Source organism: Silurus aristotelis (genome assembly GCF_946808225.1).
Source record: "Silurus aristotelis genome assembly, chromosome: 20".
Classification (NCBI taxonomy): Eukaryota; Metazoa; Chordata; class Actinopteri; order Siluriformes; family Siluridae; genus Silurus; species Silurus aristotelis.
Window position 1 is genome coordinate 18,837,843 of NC_139593.1, and position 20,344 is coordinate 18,858,186.

The following is a 20,344-nucleotide window of genomic DNA, read 5'->3' on the forward strand; positions in this document are numbered from 1 at the left end:
GATTGGGGCAATTTGGAAGGGCATGGATGGATTTCAGGGTTTCATTTCTGTAGCAGGAATTCGGAACAGTGTAGGCGGGTGTCGGGCAGACACAGTTTCTGTGAGTTGGGTAGATAGAAACAAAGGTTGAATGGATTTCAGGTAGGCATGGATTGGTTAGCTTAGGTTCGGCCATATGGAACCATTTTCTTTTTTTTTTTGGTTTAAGTTTCTAAACAGAGTGTTCTTGAAATCTTTGCAATCTATAAAGTGCACTAAGCACACTATTTCTGGCACCTTTATTAGAGCATATTTTTTTAAATTTATATAATTTTTTTATTCCTGTGACACACTATATTTGTCCAAAATCTAACATTACAGCACGTGTGAAAAAAATGTGACGATGTGAAATGTGGTTTGCAATGTAAATGGAAACATCAGTGTGCATACATTAGCATCTCTCTAATTAGTGTATCAGCAATTAGCGTTAACAGGGTGCTGTGCCTAAACAGCCTACATCACCGTCTATTACTTGTGAGAATGAAACGTAATAATTACCGATCTGTCAAGCGCCAGAAAACGCTATATTGATGAAAGCTCATTCGGTATGCAAATCGGCTAGTCGAGTCACTCCGTTGTACGAGTCAGGACACGGCGAGGTGAGTACGCAATCCGTAAGATATCTGACGCACCTGGAATGTGCCCGTCCTTCAAAGCCCGTGAGAATATCGGCTCGGCATCGACGAGCGCGGCAACCCAGGAAATATGCGACAATACCACAGGTTTCAACAGCAAGCGATTTCATCGCCCAAAACGGCTTTATTACCTCTCCCCGCTTACATAATCACGCCTTAATTGTTTACCGAATGCAATTATTCTGCGGTGCTTAATGAAGAATTCAATAAGAGCGATGACAGCATGCTCGGCGTGGCTGAAGATGAGCCACCGAGGAATTCCATTAGGCTAATCTAACACGTTCTGGAGTAGTTTTTTCAATCACATTTCCAATTATAACCCACCAAGACATCAATATTTGGCTCACAGGCAGGTCATCGTCATGGTAACAAGATTTTTGGGAGAGCTGGGCGTGTCAGGCTTGTAGATCCCAATGGACTTTCATGGGCATTTCTATTACTGTCTGTAAACTCTGCTTTTTTTTTTTTTGGGTTTGTCTTTATCTGGGTGTGTGTGTCCATCAGTTTTTGCCTGATGGTCTCTAGAATATGGATTAACAACCGGGATTGGGAGGGTAAAAATGGTTAATTGTAGAAGAAATAATTTGTATTTATATGTCTACTTTTCGAGACATTTAGTGAAAGTTGGATATTTCAGAGTTTGGTGGTGGTTGAAGAAGTCGCTGAAATCCATTCAGGAAGTGGTATTTTTTTTCTATATAAACACCACACTGTACCTTCTTACAAACTGTTTATTTCTTACAAAAACACCGGTTGATTAGAAAGTAAAGCCGTTCCAGGGGGACTTATTGACCCTACAGGGTTTCACTTACAATTATTATCTTGGATAAACATCTTTTTTGTTATCCTTTTCTTTAAATAAAGCTAAACCCTGACTGATCATCTTTTCTCCTCCTGCCTTAAATCCGGATTGCAATCTCCAGATGCATGACTCGCTCTTACCTCCACACATCTGGAAAGCACATTTCAGCCTCTCGCTTCCTTTCGTCTCTAGCTGCATCTGCGGGGTGTCAAAATGTTTGTGGAAACCCGTTCGGTAGAGTTTATCATAATTGCATGAGTGAAAGTGTCCGTCCCCCTTGTTGAAAAGTTTGCTCGTGGTACGTCGTTTGGCGGAACATCACATTCCGGAAACTTCGGCATAAGAGCAAACGAAGGATCCGTTTAAAGTGCCTGGCTAATTGGGCTTGAAAGCAATGGCACACTTTATTTGCTAATTGAAATCACATTTTTGAGCTAAATTAACTTAAAGGCTAATAAACTTGCCGTAATTAGCATATTTATTTCGTTCTATTTTCGACAATGAGAGTGACAATTTATGTGGGCGAATAAATAGAAGCGACGTACTCTTACATTGTAAGACTCGCCTCCGAGAGGTTACAATTAGTTCGGATTCTTCATTGTGTGTAAAAAGAAGCACCACCAACCAAGTTTCGTAATTCAAGTTTATTTCGCTTTTCACAATGGACATCATCGCAAAGCAGCTTTAAAGAATGAAAATAAATAAATATTCCAGCAAACCTGGGGCGACTGTGGCAAGAAAAAAACTCCTTAAAATGGTATGGGAAAGAAACCTTGAGAGGAACCAGACTCCCCATCCTCGTTTAGGTGACACCAAGAGTGACATAAATTATAAAAACATTGCAAACACCGTAGAGTGAGAAATACCATGAGTGGTGATTAAGAGTTATGTCCTTTCTACAATCTTCTCCAGTCATTTGGAGTTGTGGAGCTCTTAGTCCTAGTCAATTTCCAGAAACTTTCAATGGCAACTTTTTTAATTCCGAATGAGAATAAAATTCTGGGAATAATAGAAAAAAAATTATTGGGGGAAATGCATAGAATCTGTACATACACAAACATAAACATTTTGTTTGGTCATAATTTTTTTTACACACAACACAATAAATTTTTATTAATACAAGATAGAAATTTTTTGACATTTTTTTGTGTGCAAGATTGAAAGAAAATGATCTGTATGTTACGTTATGTAGGGGGGGCGTGGCCTCGGTGTGCATGTGATCGATGAGTGTGCAGCGTAGAAATTCAAATGAACTTGCCTTAAATCCGGGTGTTTCGACCAAAACGATCCTGCAAGGTTTTGTTGTAAATTCCCATTAATTCCCATGAAAATGTTCCAATCATGAAAATGACTGAACTGTTGCAACCCAAGTCATTAGCAGAAGCTCCTACACTCGAGCGACCCTTTGGTGGGCCGATCTTCCCGCTACGGAATCCAATTCCTTCAACTGGCTTTGGCTACTTGTGGAAACGATATTACTTCCACGGTGAGCGCAATTTCAATATCATAAGCTGTAACCTACCTGGGTAAAGACATTGAGTGCGAACATACACATACACACAGACTGAGATTTTCACATAGTGTATAGTATGTTCCTAATAAATGTCACACTATGGAACACTTTGGTTGACGGTGGACATTTGAGAATCTGAACTGATTGTATGTCGGCGGCAAGTGTTACAACACGTCTAGAGAAAGCTAGTTATTAAAGAGAAATGTAGAAAAAGCTCAAAAATAGCTTTCGTAACATTTTCAGGGACGAAAGCTTGAAAAGAATGAAGTGTTTTCTGCTCTCTTGGCTCACAAGCAGTCTTGGCTTACTATTTCAAACCTTCACGTTCCATCGTCCTCGCGGGGCGTAGAGGTCGAGCCGCTAATGAAAACACTCGAGTTGAACCTTTTATGTTATTCAAGCAATACTTTTGTGTCTGCTTATCAATCTTCAGCATTGTTCCGTGTTTGTACGGACTTGCAAGCCTGCATGCCTTCGAAAGGTGCACGGAAACCAAAGGCCTGTTGAGCTCGATCGAAGCGCTAATGACTCTTTCGGAGCGCCGTGACCATTTTTGGAGAAGAACGCCAGGCGAATTGCGTGACCCGAACCGGCGCTAATTATTCCTTCGCTTTTGTACGTCCTTGGATCGGCACCATATGGGGGAAAAACACGGCGGGTATTTTTTTATTTATTTAACATCTGCTCGGTCGGAAAACGGAGGTTAGATGAACTACAGCCGCTGAAGCTTTACTTCTGAGCTCGTTCTTTGATCAGGCATCTGACAATTAAACGCCTCAGACTGGACTCTGGGGGTGAAATACCAAGCCATAAACAACTAATAAACCACTGATTTCATGCAAAACAGGCATTTTCCTTACATCCTTCCACGTCATACTTCGCTCAGATTTCCGATTGAGGCTGTTTGTGTTTGTGACACCAGACCTCTGCTACAAATAATGTAAAATAGGCATATGAATAAGATCTGTGAAGAAAAGACAGACTGGTATAAATACTGTCATTTATGGAAATAAAAAGTAGTATAGCAATGCATCAAAATGGGTTTAAATAGGATTTTGCAGCAGTTGACAGTCGCACAGATTATAAAAGATAAAACATTCTATTTATTATTCTTTCGTTAAAGCGCAATTTGAGTGGCATATCTCGTTATACACGATGATGCTGAATCTGAAAACGTACTACTTGGAGCAAAAATTCAAAACACAAACACTGAATATTCTGCATTCGCTTCGGTTTTGGCCTCACCGTTTCCCTGACTTAATTAGTTCCATTTTTGGTGTGACCAATTACGTTTCATACTGCTGAATCCTTAAAAAGAAGTCTACACTCGAACCACGCCAATTACAAAGCAGACTATCAGCTTTGGGTTCCCTTCATCCGAGCTGTACCACAGGAATCATTCCATGACTCCTGTAGATTAAGTTTCAAGACGTTATACCCCAAAATATCCATCATACGTTTGAGCCATAAATGCTCGATTTTTTTGGTCTTGTTTTAAAAAAAAAAAAACAGCCTTTTTTATGGCAGCGAGCACCAAACCTCCCAGACAGCTAATGGAAACACTGCAAGTCGTTCAGTCAAAGAGTGAAAGAGCAACACTGAAACGGTATCGCAGGAAGAGGAAATGCAGCTGAAGGCCATTAGAGTGATCGAGAGTGACAGTGCCCCAACACTCATTAGCTCCAAGCTTCTACCAACGCCGATACACCGAGTGATGCGGCAATGGCTGTCTGGCGTTGACGCATGGAGACGCGACATAGTATTTTATTTTGAAAACCGAACGACGTTGATTGGGATCAGCTGTCTGCCGGGGGAATCCAACGCCGTGTTTAGGACCTCTTAAGGTTCGCAGTCAACTTGTTCACCGTTTAGTTTACCAAGTCCAGAGCATAAACCTGGGTTAAGATAACACTCCGTCCAATGCAGGGTTTGTATCAGACCTGTCTAATGAAAAGTTTGTTACTTAGTTCAGTACCCAACACATCATCATATCCTGTACTTAGTTCTTCAATCGTGGTTAAATTCAGTCCACATTGTTCTGGTTAAGTTCAATACCCATCCCATATTCAACACTGGTTTTAATTCAGTAACCAATATCGAATGCAAAGAACTAATCCGTTATGCAACACCTTGTTCAATGCCCAGAACAGCAGTGAACAAAGAACACAAACCATGTACAGTGGAACCTCGATACTCGCGACCTTGATAGTTGGCGACTTTTCATTTTGGAACCGGATACTAAGAGTAACTCGCGGAAAAATCTAAACCGCGAGAAACTGCGAGTGGCTCGAAAGTACGGAGTCACATTTCAAAACAGAGCTTGTACTAATAAATTACATAAAAATGTTTGAAAAACTATTTTATTATCGTGTTCGTTTAAAGTAGTAAATAAAACATTTGACATTTTTGGATTTTTGGCAAATTTACAGTACATTTTTTTAAACTTTAAAAGGGAACCATCAAAAGGATTCAAAACCTCGTGAGGGGTCATAGAACGTAACCCCCTCGAGTATCAAGGTTGCACTGTACATAAGTTAAAGTAGAGATAAAAATATGACTCCATTTAAAAGTAAAATGTGTTCACTTGAGTGAAAGTACAAAAGTATTTACCTTAAGTATACAAAGTACTATGATTTATTATTTCTTTCATGTTCCTATTATTATTTTTGTCACAAGACTCTTTACTTAATCAACTCGGTTTATGTGGAAAGACTCTGTATCTCTCAACAAAACAATCTATTAATTGAATGATATTAATGAGTCAACCACCGATTGATTTCTATCCAAATGGTCATGAGCCCAAAGTTCTTTTCAACGACTTCAAAATAAAAATTGTACAAATGAGGTCACGTGTGTTGTGGCGAGTTCGAGTTGAGTTTCTTCCATCATTTATTGCTCTGTAAATGTTCTACTTGCTGTTGAACTGACGCTGAACTCTGTGTCGGTGATAATTAGATTCCACCAAGCGCCAATCAAAACAAGTTCAAAACAGTTCGCGTGCTCGACTTTGACGCTTGTTTGACCAGTTTTTATCCACGTAAATAGAAAGGGAGGACTGATTTTGCAAAATGTATTTGAGTAAAAAGTCAAATATTTGACTTTGAGATGTAGTAAAGATAAAGTCTCTCCAAATGGAAATGACTAAAGTAACAAGAAAAACAAGCCAATCATCCAATACGGACTCAGATAGTTGTCGAAAATCCGGATCAGAATCAATCCACTACCCATTCACACTCAAAGTATCCAGACATGCACCCAGTCCAGACCAGTTCAATGCAGAAACCCATTTCAGCCAGATTTTAAACCTAAACCCCAGAACAATCCCCAATTGAGTAGCCAAAATAAGGTCATTCTAGACCAGTTTCTGGTAGAAAGTAAACTCCAGTATCAGTCCGTTCCAGTGCATCAATTCAAATCTGTCCATTCCAGTCCTGTGTATTTACTAATCGTGATCCTAGAATGGCTACTGGAAAAAGTTCTACCTCAAGCGCTAGAGGTTGGAGGACTGGGTTGACTAAACTGACATGGTTGCACTTGAGAAGGAACTTCAGGTACCTTCTAGTTTTAACCTTGTATTTCTAACCTTGTTAAGTATCCAGAACATTATTAATATCTTCATTATTTAATTTGTATTTCATTAAAATATCCTGGTATTTGTCAGTATTTGTGGCTTGAAGAGATCCTCACACAGGTTATTATGCATGTATGTATGGCTAGTTGTAACCCTAGCCCTCAACCAGACCAGACACACACACACACACACACACACACACACACACACACACACACACACACACACACACACACTCTGTGTGCATTCACATGTATATCAGCCCACACACACACACAGAAGAGTTAGTCATGCTCTGGCTTCCTACTCGTCTCGAATTCATTGGTGCCGCAAATGTGACTTTTCCTCGCTTGAATAAGTGCAAAACACTCCGGGGCTTGTTCAATTAGAAAAGAGTGAAAGAGGATGAGGAATAAAAAGCGAGCGAGAGATACACACTCGACTGCACACTAATCTCCACAGCGCTCGGTCAAATATTCTTGTCCTCACTTTTGGACAATTTTGTCGTTAAAACGTAACAAACAAACAAGTGGAAAAAGGTCACGGTTAATTCAGTGGTCCGGACCGACGGCAACGCTCAGGGACGGAGCAATATATCACTCCATTGACGATATATCGGGCTTATCGGCTCCATCTGCAGCACAGGTGTACAATGACTGCCCGCACTCCATCTGTTGGTCTGCACAAAGTATCGGCTCAATAAAGAGAGCGCCAGAAGGGACGGTCGCTAGTTAGACGGCACGCAGAAGACATAGATGTGTGGAAATTTGTCTATTCATCAAGACATCGTTATTATGTTAGTATCATAACATTATTATTATATACATTTTGTTTAAAAAAGGAAGGAACAGAAAGCCATGAGATATATAATACATTAAAATAAAGAAAGTTTGACAGACAAAAATAACTAAAAGAAAGAGTTAATTAATTCTGGCCAATGCATAAGTCATAGATAAAAAAAAAAAAAACATTTATTTATTCATCAACCAAATAAATAGACATTATTTTGTATATAAAAATAAATAAATCAATAAATACATAAATACATAAATAAATAAATTATAGGGACAGCATCATTAGATATATAATGCTTTAAAAGGTAGAAAAAGAAAGAAAAAAATTACAAAAAATAAATCATAAAATATAGATGAGTAAAAAATAAATATAATGAATAATTGAATTAACTCATTAACTAAATGGAGACACTATTCGGGTATTTAATTTGTATTAAAAAATTAAGGAAACGATAAAGCTATTAAAAAACAAAGGATGGGGCAGAAATGGTAGAGGAAAGCAGGATGAAACAATGAAACAAATACATTAGATGTATGATATATTGAAAGAAAGAAAGAAAGAAAGAAAGAAAGAAAGAAAGAAAGAAAGAAAGAAAGAAAGAAAGAAAGAAAGAAAGAAAGAGACAAAAATGTAAAGTTTAATCTGTATTTATCTATATATAAAATAAAAAAAATAAATATATATCATATATATATATATATATATATATATATATATATATATATATATATATATATATATATACATTTTTTTTATTTTTTTATTTATTTTTTTACATTTTCCTGTCTTATGTTGGCCAAATTTAAACAAACTAATTTTTATTCATTTCTTTTCATTATTTTTGTCTAATTTTGTTTCGTTCTCTTTCTTTCTTTCTTTCTTTCTTTCTTTCTTTCTTTCTTTCTTTCTTTCTTTCTTTCTTTCTTTCTTTCTTTCTCCAATATTTTATTTTCTTTGTTTCCTTTTCCCCACTGTTTTTTTCATATACACATTTATTCATTTTTATTTATTTTTTTTTTTTTTTTATGAGTGCCAAAAATGTATTAATGAATCCGTATCGATGTTAATAAACACACTGCACCAACTATTGTTATTCACTGCACAAACTCATCTCGCACACACTGCTTCCCAGCACAATAGCCCCAACTCGTGTACCCTAAGTGCACCTCCTATAGAGCACTAGAGAGTAGGGCAGGTGTAGGACAGGGCAGGAAAGAGCTTCCACCTGAGATCCATTAGGGTTTAGTTTACATCATAAATGTAGTTCTGATGTCAAGTCCCTCAGGCTCTTAAGATGCTATTAGTCTCTCACACACACACACACACACACACACACACACACACACACACACACACACACACACACCTGTATGGTGGGGTGTGTTCTGTATATTGTATTGTGTGTGTGTGTCGGAGGAATTTATAGTGTAGGTGTTGGAGGTGTGCCTAAAACCGAGAACGCTCTTGTGACTCAGTGGCAGCAACTGGAATGTGACAAAAGCTCCTCGAAACAAACAAATGGTTGGACTGGTTAACATCTGTACTTCCTTTGAGTGACGTAAAAGGCAATGATAAAGAAAAAAGAAATATGTAGATACCGAGATTGCAAAAGATGTGGCTGGAAAAAAGAAAACAATAGAAAACTTTACAAATTCTAAAGGATTTCTACTACAGATTCCACTACGATTGGTCAATCCATATAATGGTTCTTAATGGTGTCCAGTAAATACCAACATCTACAAAACCAAAGAAACCATCATAGAAACTTAGTTGGAGCTCAAAGATAAATGATGTTCTAATGGTCCTAAATGGTGTCCAGTAGATACCAACATCTACAAAACCAAAGAACCCATCATAGAAACTTAGTTGGATTTCAAAGATTAATGATGTCCTAATGGTCCTTAATGGTGTCCAGTAGTCACCAACATGTACCAACCCAAAGAAACCATCATAGAAACTTAGTCGGATCTCAAGGATTAATGATGTCCTAATGGTCCTTAATGGTGTCCAGTAGATACCAACATCTACAAAACCAAAGAAACCATCATAATCTCAAGACTTAATTGTGTCTGGTAGTTACTGTACCAACACCTATTAAACCAAATATACTATCATAAAAACTTATTCAAATCTCAAAGCTTAATGGTGTCCCAATAGTCCTTACTGGTGTCCAGTAGATACCAACATCTATCAAACCAAAGAAAGAATCAAAGAAACTGTAAATCTCAAGGTTTAATGGTGTCCCAATAGTCCTTACTGGTGTCAAGTAGATACCAACATGTACCAAACGAAAGAAACCATTATAGAAACGTCGAATCTTAAAGTTTAATGGTGTCTGAGAAACCAGTTTAATTCCTATTTACTATTAAAAAGCCTATGAAGGTGAATGAAAAAGAAATAAAACCACCAAACAAATTTGATATAGTGGATATTATTTATTGAAATTATCAGCAGCTTTTAGCTAGCTAGTGTCTGTACAACGTTAGCTTGAATGCTAATCTAACCACACAGACTAGATTATTTGGTGTCACGCACTTCGTCTCTTTGATGTTAACTGTTTTATTTGCTGTTTTGCCCACATGCTGACGGAGATGTTTCATGGTTTCCTGGTCTTATACTTTCTGATAAACGACAAACACTCTCTCTCACTCTATCCAGCTCTCTCTTTCTCTCTTTCATTCTATTTTACTTGCTTGAGGCCAAATTCCGGACGCGAACTGACACAATTCCAGTGCCTCACATCTCAGCGACTCTGCTCGTGTGTTATCTAAAGAAAGCGCTTTGTGTGACTGTGTGTGAGCTCCGAGCATCTGCTGTATTTTGGGATATTTCTCTTTCCAGATGTCAACGTTTTGAAGTTGTGTCTGCCATGCCGTGAGCAAGACCTCATCAATTTTTGCTTCGAACTTTATCGCAGCTCACACACCCGAAAGATTGTATGTGATAAACGAGTGCGTGAGGTGATTACCAACATGTGTCCTTGATCAAAGTAGGCTAACCAGACTAGCTAACTCAATATACTGTAACAGGCAGTGTTTAGCACAAACATATAGAAATGCATTAGCCAATTAGATTCAAGATATAAAGATTAACCAATTATACTAAACTTTTTTTTTTTAAATAGATAAAGGCCACACCCTCTTTGTCAGACCGTCAGTCTAGGTGAAAAGGGTGTGACTTTTTAGTCTACAATCTCAATAAAGAAGCTGTGGCCTGTATTTGGCGTTTTGGTGAAGAGGTGTGGCCATTCGACCACATTTTAAATAAAGAAGGCATGGCTTCTGTCCCTTCATTATCAATAAAGCAGGTGTGGAGCTTTGTCTTCTCATTAAAGAAGGTGTGGCCTATATTTAGAATTTTAGTGAAGAGGTGTGCCTTTAAGTCCATATTCTAAAAAAAAAAAAAAAAAAAAAAGCCGTGGCCTCTGCCTTTACAGGCATACTTAAGAGTGCATGGCCTATATTTAGATTTTTGGTTGAGAGGTGTGGCTTTTTTGTCCACAAAAAGCCACAAAGAAGGCGTGGCCTCTGTCTTTACAGTGTCACTAAAGAAGGCGGGCCTCTGTCTTTACAGCGTCACTAAAGAAGGCGAGGCCTTTGTCTTTTCAGTGTTACTAAAGAAGGTGTGGCCTCTGTCCTTACAGTGTCATTAAAGGCGTGGCCTCTGTCTTTACAGTGTCACTAAAGAAGGCGTGGCCTCTGTCTTTTCAGTGTTACTAAAGAAGGCATGGCCACTGTCTACAATCTCACTAAAAAAAGGTGTGGCCTTTTAATAAAGAGGTATGGCTTATTTGTCCACAATATTTAATAAAAAAAGGCGTGGCCTCTGTCTCTACACTCTCACTAAAGGAGACATTCTGCTGTCAGTCTGAGACATTTAATTTCCCTGCTTCCTTTATTTTCCAATGTAATGGCTTTCATGAGGTTTAATAAATAGACATGGCATAAGTATCCTGCCAGTCCTCACTGAACATTAGCAATGCCCACCAGTGTCCTTTCTGCCACTATTCTTATTTCATTGCATGCTTCCTCCCTCCATCCATCTATTTCTTTTTTTTCTCTCTCCATTGCTTCACCTCCACCACTCTGCCTCGCCACTCTGGAGCTATTTTTAGCTTCCTGGCTGCAAATCTGGAATAAGCAGATCCTACCTCCGCAGAATCGAATAAACCGATGCAGTGTCTCCTGCTGCAAAAAAGTTCAGCTGAAAGGACAGTCGAGGGACAATAAAGGGGATGAAAAATAGGAACTGATTTGAGGTATATGAATCAAGAGGAACAAAACAGGGATGCAAGACACAAGAGGGGGATTTAGAGCAAACCAAAGGGACAAAATCTATATAAAATTGTGTGACAAAAGAAATGACATCAATGGGGTCAAAAAGAGGCAAAAAAGGGTTAAAAATCAAGGACAATCATGAGACAAATGCAATAGAGGCAATCATAAGAGAGAATAAAAATAACAGAGAAAAAAAGGCATAATTGAGGTACCAAAGAAGAAAAGCAAGTACCAAAAAGAGGTACAATCAAGGGACAACAAAAAGGGACAACTGAAGGAGAAAAACAAAAGCAATCAAGAAGGGCAAAAATAAGAGCGACAAAACAAAAAAGGGTGACGATATACATAGTGACAAAGGGGTAAAAAGGAAAGAAGGACAACAACAAGGACATAAAAAGAAAAGTAAAGTAAAAGATGAAAAATTGAGGAATAAAAACAAGCGGGACAAATGAGGACAAAAGTCTTTTATATTTAGAACCTTTTTTTATTGTCATAAAAACAACCTAAAAAGACACCATCGACCAGAATCTTGTTTCTCTGTCCTCCTCTCTCTCTCTTCATCCAAACTAACCCCAGCCCACTCCAACACCACCCCCCACTCCAACAACACCCCCCACCTCGGCTGTGCTCCTGCCCGCTGACAGGAAGTTCCTTCACCACAAGCGTGTCATGAAGATAAATTAGGACATGATCAGGGTTCTTGACTGTCAGGACGAGTCTATTTCTCAGGCAATGTTTCTCTGACATAAACACAAACATATTTATGCCATTGTCATCCTGCGGACGTTTACGAATACCTATTTCATCAGATTTATTGTACAGCCAGTTTGTCCAAAGCAAAATGATCACGATCACAATCAGGTATGGAAAAAGGTGCACCAGCATGCAGATGCTAATACTAAATACCGTGAACGTCCACAGACAAAATTACCGCCTGCAAAACAATCAAACAAATAAATAAATAAAAATTATACATGAATGGGACAATCACGGATAAAACCAAAGAGGGAAAAATCAAGGGACAATTATTACACATAAACAATAGACAATTGAAGGCCAAAATTACGAGGAACAATTGACAGACAAAAAAATAAAATAAAAAACTACCAACAACCAATAACAATAGGGGTGAAAAATGAGAAGGACAATTTATTTATTTATTTATTTATTTATTTTTTACCCTTAACCTTAAATAAAAAAGTAAAACCAGATGAGGGGAAAAAACAAAGGGACAAATTAAGGGACAAAAAATAAGCTTGATGAAATCAAAGGTGACACGAAAACAGGACAATCAAGGACAAACAAAAAAAGCCTAAAAACCTAAGAAAATAACTTGTTTGTCAAAAAAAAAAAAAAAAAAACATATATATATATATAAATAAAAATATGTAATAAACTTTCAGATTTTATTATAATTATTGAATATTATATAATAAATAAAATAACAAATAAAAATAAGTATTTACATAATAATAAAATAAAACGGATCCAAAAGGCAAATTATATAACTGCCCAATAATAATGTCCAAAAATAACATCTAGTGGAAAGTAGTGTCCTGAATAATGTTTAAAAGAAACTGTCCTACATATTTGTGTCCAAAAAAGATGTGTCCCAAAAAAAATATGCCCGAAATAAAAAACAACTGATCAGGGTGTTAGAGTGGGTGGAGTATGTGGTGTTCACAGAGGATGGAATTAAACTCTGGTGAATTCTGAAACACTGAGTTACATGAGAAGGAGTGAGAAGTTTATTTAACTGAGGAGTGTGTAGTTTATTCAACTGAGGAGTGTGTAGTTTATCCAACTGAGGAGTGTGTAGTTTATTCAACTGAGGAGTGTGTAGTTTATTCAACTGAGGAGTGTGTAGTTTATTCAACTGAGGAGTGTGTAGTTTATTCAACTGAGAATGGTGTAGTTTATTCAACTGAGAAGTGTGTAGTTTATTCAACTGAGGAGTGTGTAGTTTATTCAACTGAGAATGGTGTAGTTTATTCAACTGAGGAGTGAGTAGTTTGTTTGAACAAGGAAAGAGTAGTTTATTTAATTAAGGTGTGTAGTTTATTCGACTAAGGAGTGAAAAGTTTATTTGACAGAGGTGTGAAGTTTATTTACTGAGGAGTGAGTAGTTTATTTAACTGTGAAATAAGTAGTTTATTAAACTGAAAAGTGAGTAGTTTGTTTGACTGTGGAATAAGGAGTTTATTGGACTTGGAAGTTATAAGAGAAGTGAGTAGTTTATTTAAATGATAAATGATTATACATCTAAGGAGTGAGTAATTTATACACCTAAAAAGTGAGTAGTTTATTTACATGCACAGAGAGTAGTTTATTCAACAGAGGAATAAGTTATTTAACTGAGGAGTGAGTAGTTTATTCGACTTAGGATTGATTATACAACTGATGAGTAAGCAGTTTATTCAACTGAGAAAGTAGTTTATTTGACTGAGGGAATAAGTAGTTTATTTAACTGAGGAGTAAGTAGTTTGATGAACTGAAAAGTAAGAAGTCAGAGGAGTGAGATTTATACAATTGCGGAATGGGTAGTTCTTCAGTAGTAGAGTAGTGAGTAGTTTATTTAACTGAATAGTGAGGAGTTTATTTGACTGAATAGTGAGTAGTTTATTTGACTGAATAGTGAGTAGGTTTTTTTTTTTTAGAATAATTAAATATATATTTTTTTATGAAATGTTTTGCTTATTATAAATATATGAAATCCTAATTCAGGGTATTTATGTATAAAAGTGTACTTGAAAAAAAAAAATACAAAATACAATTTGTTTCTTTCTGTAAGAAAAAACTAACAAACAAAAAAACAGCATTTGAGAATGCAAACTTAAAGCAATTTGTTAAACATTTGTTTTTAGTGATTATGTTAAAATAAAATCAATATAAAATAACATTTGTTTAGAAAAATTTAGGAAAAAAAAAAAGAAATTACTCATTTCTCAGTCAAATAACCTACTAATCTCTCAGTCAAATAAACTACTCACTCCTCAGTTGTATAATCAATCCTCAGTCGAATAAACTACTCAGTCCTCAGTTAAATATACTACTCATTACTAAGTCAAATAAACTAGTCATTTCTCAGTCAAATAAACTACCCATTTCTAAAATAAACTAGTCATTTCTCAGTCAAATAAACTACCCATTTCTAAAATAAACTACCCATTTCTCAGTCAAACAAACTACTCATTTCTCAGTCAAATTAACTACCCATTTCTCAAATAACTACTCATTTCTCAGTCAAATAAACTTCTAATTTCTCAGTCAAATAAACTTCTCATTTCTCAGTCAAATAAACTACTCATTTCCCAGTCAAATAAACTACTCATTCCTCTGTTAAAATCCAAGCAGCCAAACAAATCAAATTAACAAACTAAACAAATTTCATCATCGATTATTATCAATTCATTGTTGCAGCCGTGGAGAAGTTAATTTGACTAAAAGAGTGAATGGTTTATACATTTACATATATGCATTTTCTATCCTTGTGTTCATGTGGGTTTCCTCTGGATTCTCCAGTTTCCTCCGACATCCAGTATGTATGTAGAATGGCCAGAAATGGGTTATGTATGCAGAATCGCGTATTTGTATGTGCTGTATCCCACCTTGTGTGTATTCCTGCTTTGGTTCAACCGAGGTGGTTTTTAATTTAAATTGGCTGCAGATAGATTAGATTAGATTAGATTATTCAAACTGTACAAAATGAATCATGAAATAAAAAAAAACACAACCAGAATACTAATCATTCTGATGAGTAACATGGTTACTGCTGTCAGAATAATTGCCGTACAGACAGTTTTTTTTTTTTTTTTTTTTTCTCATTACGTTTTAATTGAGCTTTTTTTTTTTTTTTTTCTGAATGCCTGTGTGGAGCGAAGCGGTGGCACATGCCTGTGACTAATCCCACACTCCCTACTCCCTGATCACCTCTAAACTCGCCTTATTTTAATCCTGCAGCTTTAGCGTCAATCAACTTTGCAGTGAGGAATGTGGATCTGTGTTTATACACGCCCGGATTCTCACGGCATAAGAAAAACAAATACGAAACAAGGTGTGTGTGTGTGTGTGTTGTTGTATACACTGTACAAATATACAGATAGAAATTTGGAGACTTTTTTGAAGCAGGACTTTATTTTAACAGAGATATTATATATGCATTTATATTATATATATAGAATATATTTTATATATATTTCACATTTAGTCCTCATTTGCTGTTATATAACCTCCAAACTTCTGGGAAGATGTTCCACTAGATTTTGAAGTGTGCTTTTGGAGATCTGTGTGAGATTCATTCAGCCACAAGGTAAAGTAAACTCACGTAGGGTGAGGTGAGGAGGCCAATCAGTGTTTACATTCATCTCAAATATGGTTGGAACAGGTTTGGGTCTCCTAGTTCAAGTGAAGGAAAAAATAGAATCCAACCACATCCAAAGGCACCCTATACAATCGTGTGCCTTTAACATCGTGGTAACAGTTTCTTGGGGAGACACAAATGGATAGAAAAAGGTGTCCCGAAACTTTTGTCCATACAGAATCATACCTATTGTAAATGTGAACTAATATAATTCAGTTTTTTTCTTGAACATAAATATTGAATAAAAAATTGTAATCCTAAAACAATATGTAAAATGGGGGGGGAGTGGTGGCTCCAGCGGTTAAGGCGCTGGGTTGGCGATCGGAAGGTCTGGGGTTCAAGCCCCGGTATCGCCAGGCTGCCACTCTTGGGCCCTTGAGCAAGGCCCTCAACCCTCTATGCTCCAGGGGTCCCTTACGAGGGAAATATCAAGGTCCGTGACGTCGGAGTGACGTGGGGCCGCCTTCCCGTGGGCTCACCACCTGCAGGAGGGACCGTAAGGGACGGTGCTGTGAGGATTGGGCAGCAGTCGAAGGCGGGGGCCTGCTTAGACTGCTGCCCCCGCGACCCGAATTACGGATAAGCGGGAGAAAATGAATGAATGAAATGAATGAATATGTAAAATAAAAAAAAAAATCTATATATTTTTTTATTATTTATGTAATTTATTGAAAAAAATGCATTTGTTTAAATTTATAAAATAAGAAAAATAAAGTTGATTAATTACGAACGTAGGTTGTTTTTATGACATTTTTAATATGAATTTTCTATCAAATAAATAATACATTTGTTTAACAAAAAAGAAACAAACCAGGAACTGTGTGTGTATATGTACAAATTAACATCCTGAATTTCTACAGTGTGATATATGACTGCTGTTTGTGTTACCCATAATTCACTGCACCTGCACTTTTTTTCTCGGCAGATAAATCGCAGAAAGGGCTTGCGGTTTATCTTTCCTGATTTATTCCTTTATTAATAAATATAAATAAATCAAGCGAGGTTGTAGCATGTAATCCGTCAACATATTTATAAAAATTCAACTCATTTATCTTAGAAATTTTCAGATTGCTGTTTATCTGCTCTCGCACACACTCCACAATGTAGCGAGCAAAGTTTCCATGACTGCTCTGAGGTAATGTAAACATCAGTGCTAGTTCATGTTTAAATAGCTTTAGCTTAGTGTATATATGTATATATATATAGGATATATAACACACTTAGACACACACAAACTATCATTAAACACTCCAAACACACCAGTAAACTGGTTGGAGTTATTGTGGTTGAGATCCGTCCCAAAGTGTTCATGACGCACAAATGCAGAGATAAATCAATGATTAGCCAATAATATTCCAAAAGTTTACCTCATGTCATCTACAATGCTAATAATATAGCGAACTACTAAACATTGAATACACTTTATGGACAGACTTTTCCAGACGTATGTCGTTCTCCAAACTCGAAATCGGAGGCACACAATTTTCTTTGGATGCGGTAGCATAAAAGTTCCACTTGAGGAGACTAGGAGGCCCAAACCTGCTCCGTCATGACAATGCCCCTGTGCATAAAGCAGCGCCATGAAGATATGCTTCACATCTCACCTCCATCATTACCTGACTTTACTAACACATTTGAGTCTGAAGGAAATCTCTCACAAAAATCCACAAAATCAACACACCCCAAAATCTAGTGGAAGCTTATTTTGACAGCGAATGGGGACTGCAATGTGTTCCTTGATATTCTTGTAATAACATTTTTAGTAGGATTTCAGTCAAATCAAATGTACTTCTTTTTCTCCCTCAAATTTTTTTGGGAGATAACTGGTATCTCAGACAGGTTCTTTAGTTCATTTGCTTGTTGGAAACCTACTTGAAGAGGTTTTTCCACATAGTTCTTATGCAATAAAGGGAGGAGGAACGCTCTTTCTAAAGAGAGAACGTGTTAAATGTCTTGCAAATTGCAGGAATATAATCAAAAGATTTGAGCGATTCACAACACAGAATTCGATCAGATAAAGGCTAATTAGGAAACATTCCTGTCAGACAAATTCTAAGTATTAAAAGGGCAGCTATTAAAAAAAGAAAAAGCCACTGTTAAACAGCAAACAGATATTGGAAACTGTTCCATAACCTTTCGATGCGTGATCCTCCAGAGGCTGGCGGTTGTGCATAAAGTTTGGGTTCGGCTCACAAAGTGGGTGCAGAAATACACAAAGACTCGTTTTTAAGCGGTTTTGTTCACCGACAAACGCCGTGCTACTCTGGACGTTCCAGTAGAATGCATGGAATTGCCATAGAACCCTTTCAGGAGGCTGAAAATTTTTAATTATTAAATTATCTAATAAAGAACCACTAAAATTGTTATTGTTTGTTTTTTTTCCAAAGTGTGTAACAAGTACTCAAATAGCTAAAGGTATATATTAAGCAACAGGCAGGTTCTAGGTATCGGGAGAAAAATAATAGCCAATAATTTTGAGACGTCAGCAAGGAAGTGGTGGAGTGATGATTTAGGTTGGAATATTGGGAAGTGAGATTGGTAAGGTAGGTCTCTTTTAGGATCCCTGAAGGTGTCAACATGGCCTCTGTGAGATATTAGGTCTTTGTTATCGGCAAGAATCGGTTGCGATACGATACGTTGCGATACTGTAAGCAGGTGATATATTAGGAGAGTTCTTATTTTTATTTCTATAAAAATATATATTTAACCAGAACACAGTAGAATCTGCATTTGCATTCATTTCATTTAAAAGTGCATTCCTAACCTAAACCTGTGCCAGCCATTACCCATATCACACCTCAGTGGCATTAATTGTTTCGCAATACATGAACACAAGTAGTATCATTGTACCTAACATGGTCATTCTTTTTTTTTTTTTTAAACATATGCACATAGATTGATGATTATAGTTAGTATTACCATTAGTGTTAGGCTAGTAGTAGTAGCATGATCTGAGTGCTAGCTAGTATTATAATATAGCTAGCTATTATTTCTTCTATAAAGAAATTTCACTTTAGGCTATAAGTGTGAGGCGGACATGTTGTTCCTGAGTTTTGAATCGCGATTCTTTAAACATTTTCGTGACAGAAAAACAAGCATGTAAACAAAAACATATTGCTGTCTGTGCAATCAGTCAAAGCTGCTATTACTTATGGCGGAAGTTATATAAATAGTTTTTACAGCAGCGCCCCCAGGAAACAGGTCGATATTAACGCTAAAATTAGTGGCGTGCCCTTATGCTAGTACTTCTTGTCACTGTTTAAGTTTAGAGATAAGAAAACTTCCAACCTCCTATCTAGCGATTGGGATATTAACTTAAAGCCAAACAACTGCCCTAAATCTTGTATGAATTATTACTTTTTAAATTTTTATATTATTGCATTTTTGAAAATCTATACAGTATCGTCAAACAAAATATCGCCCCTATGAGATATGTGGTGTTCCTCACGTTTCTTTTTTGATCTCAATCTATTAAGAAGTTCCAAACAACAGCTCTAAAAGGTGATACTGGCGTCCAGGCAGAAACTATACATCGTCTTACAAGTTTAATGGATGAGAGAGTTGATAATATATAATATAATATATAAGGGCTCATCTAATAATACGAAACTTTTATTCTCCACACTATTTTTTTGCCTAGTTTTTTAATTGCGTTATTTGTAGGTAAAAATGTATCATATATGAGAGATTTGAGTTTTGAGGTCATTAGAACCTGTTGAATGTTCTTTTACATGTAATATCATCCACATTGTAATATAATTGTTGGGGATACAAATAACATTTTTAAAAATACAACTGGAAAAATTGTGCTCCATAAAACTTTGGGCCAGATAGTATAGGTTTTTCTTGAACAATGAATATTTTCAAAAACTAGCATACTGCTTTAGCTAGATTTGCTAATCATGTTAGATACCGGGCTAAGCAGTGCTGTACTTTAAGATTTCTTTCCTTAGTCCTAGTGTGAGCTAATGTCGACATTTCAGTGTGTCATTAATGCTAACTAGCGCGAAACTGACAGATTTCTTGCACTTTTTGTTTCAAGTTACATGCTAGTCCCGTCACTATTGCCTTTTTTTCCCCTCTCGGTTTTGCACCCATGTGCTTTCTGGAGTATGAAATCTAGTTAGCGTGTTATGCACATCTACCGGCACCAAAATTGAACAACGTTGTTATTTTTTTGCCAATTGCATCATTCTTAAATTAGCATTACAAACTAGCAAACGTATTTTCAGCGTTCGTGTCCGCACGCGTTAGCATAGACACGCAGATTGTAGCTTGCGTGCTGCATTACTGTGCCGTCATGGATTTTACAGACTCGGGAATGAAAATTTACATTGTTTTGCACTTTGCTT

The 20,344-nt window shown here is 36.7% G+C and overlaps 1 protein-coding gene across 1 annotated transcript in view; it reads left to right on the forward strand.

Moving 5' to 3' along the window:
- The window catches only part of slitrk5 (SLIT and NTRK like family member 5), a 293,958-nt gene that overhangs the window by 101,302 nt on the left and 172,312 nt on the right, over nucleotides 1-20,344 (forward strand). The gene's annotated exons all lie outside the window — the stretch shown is intronic.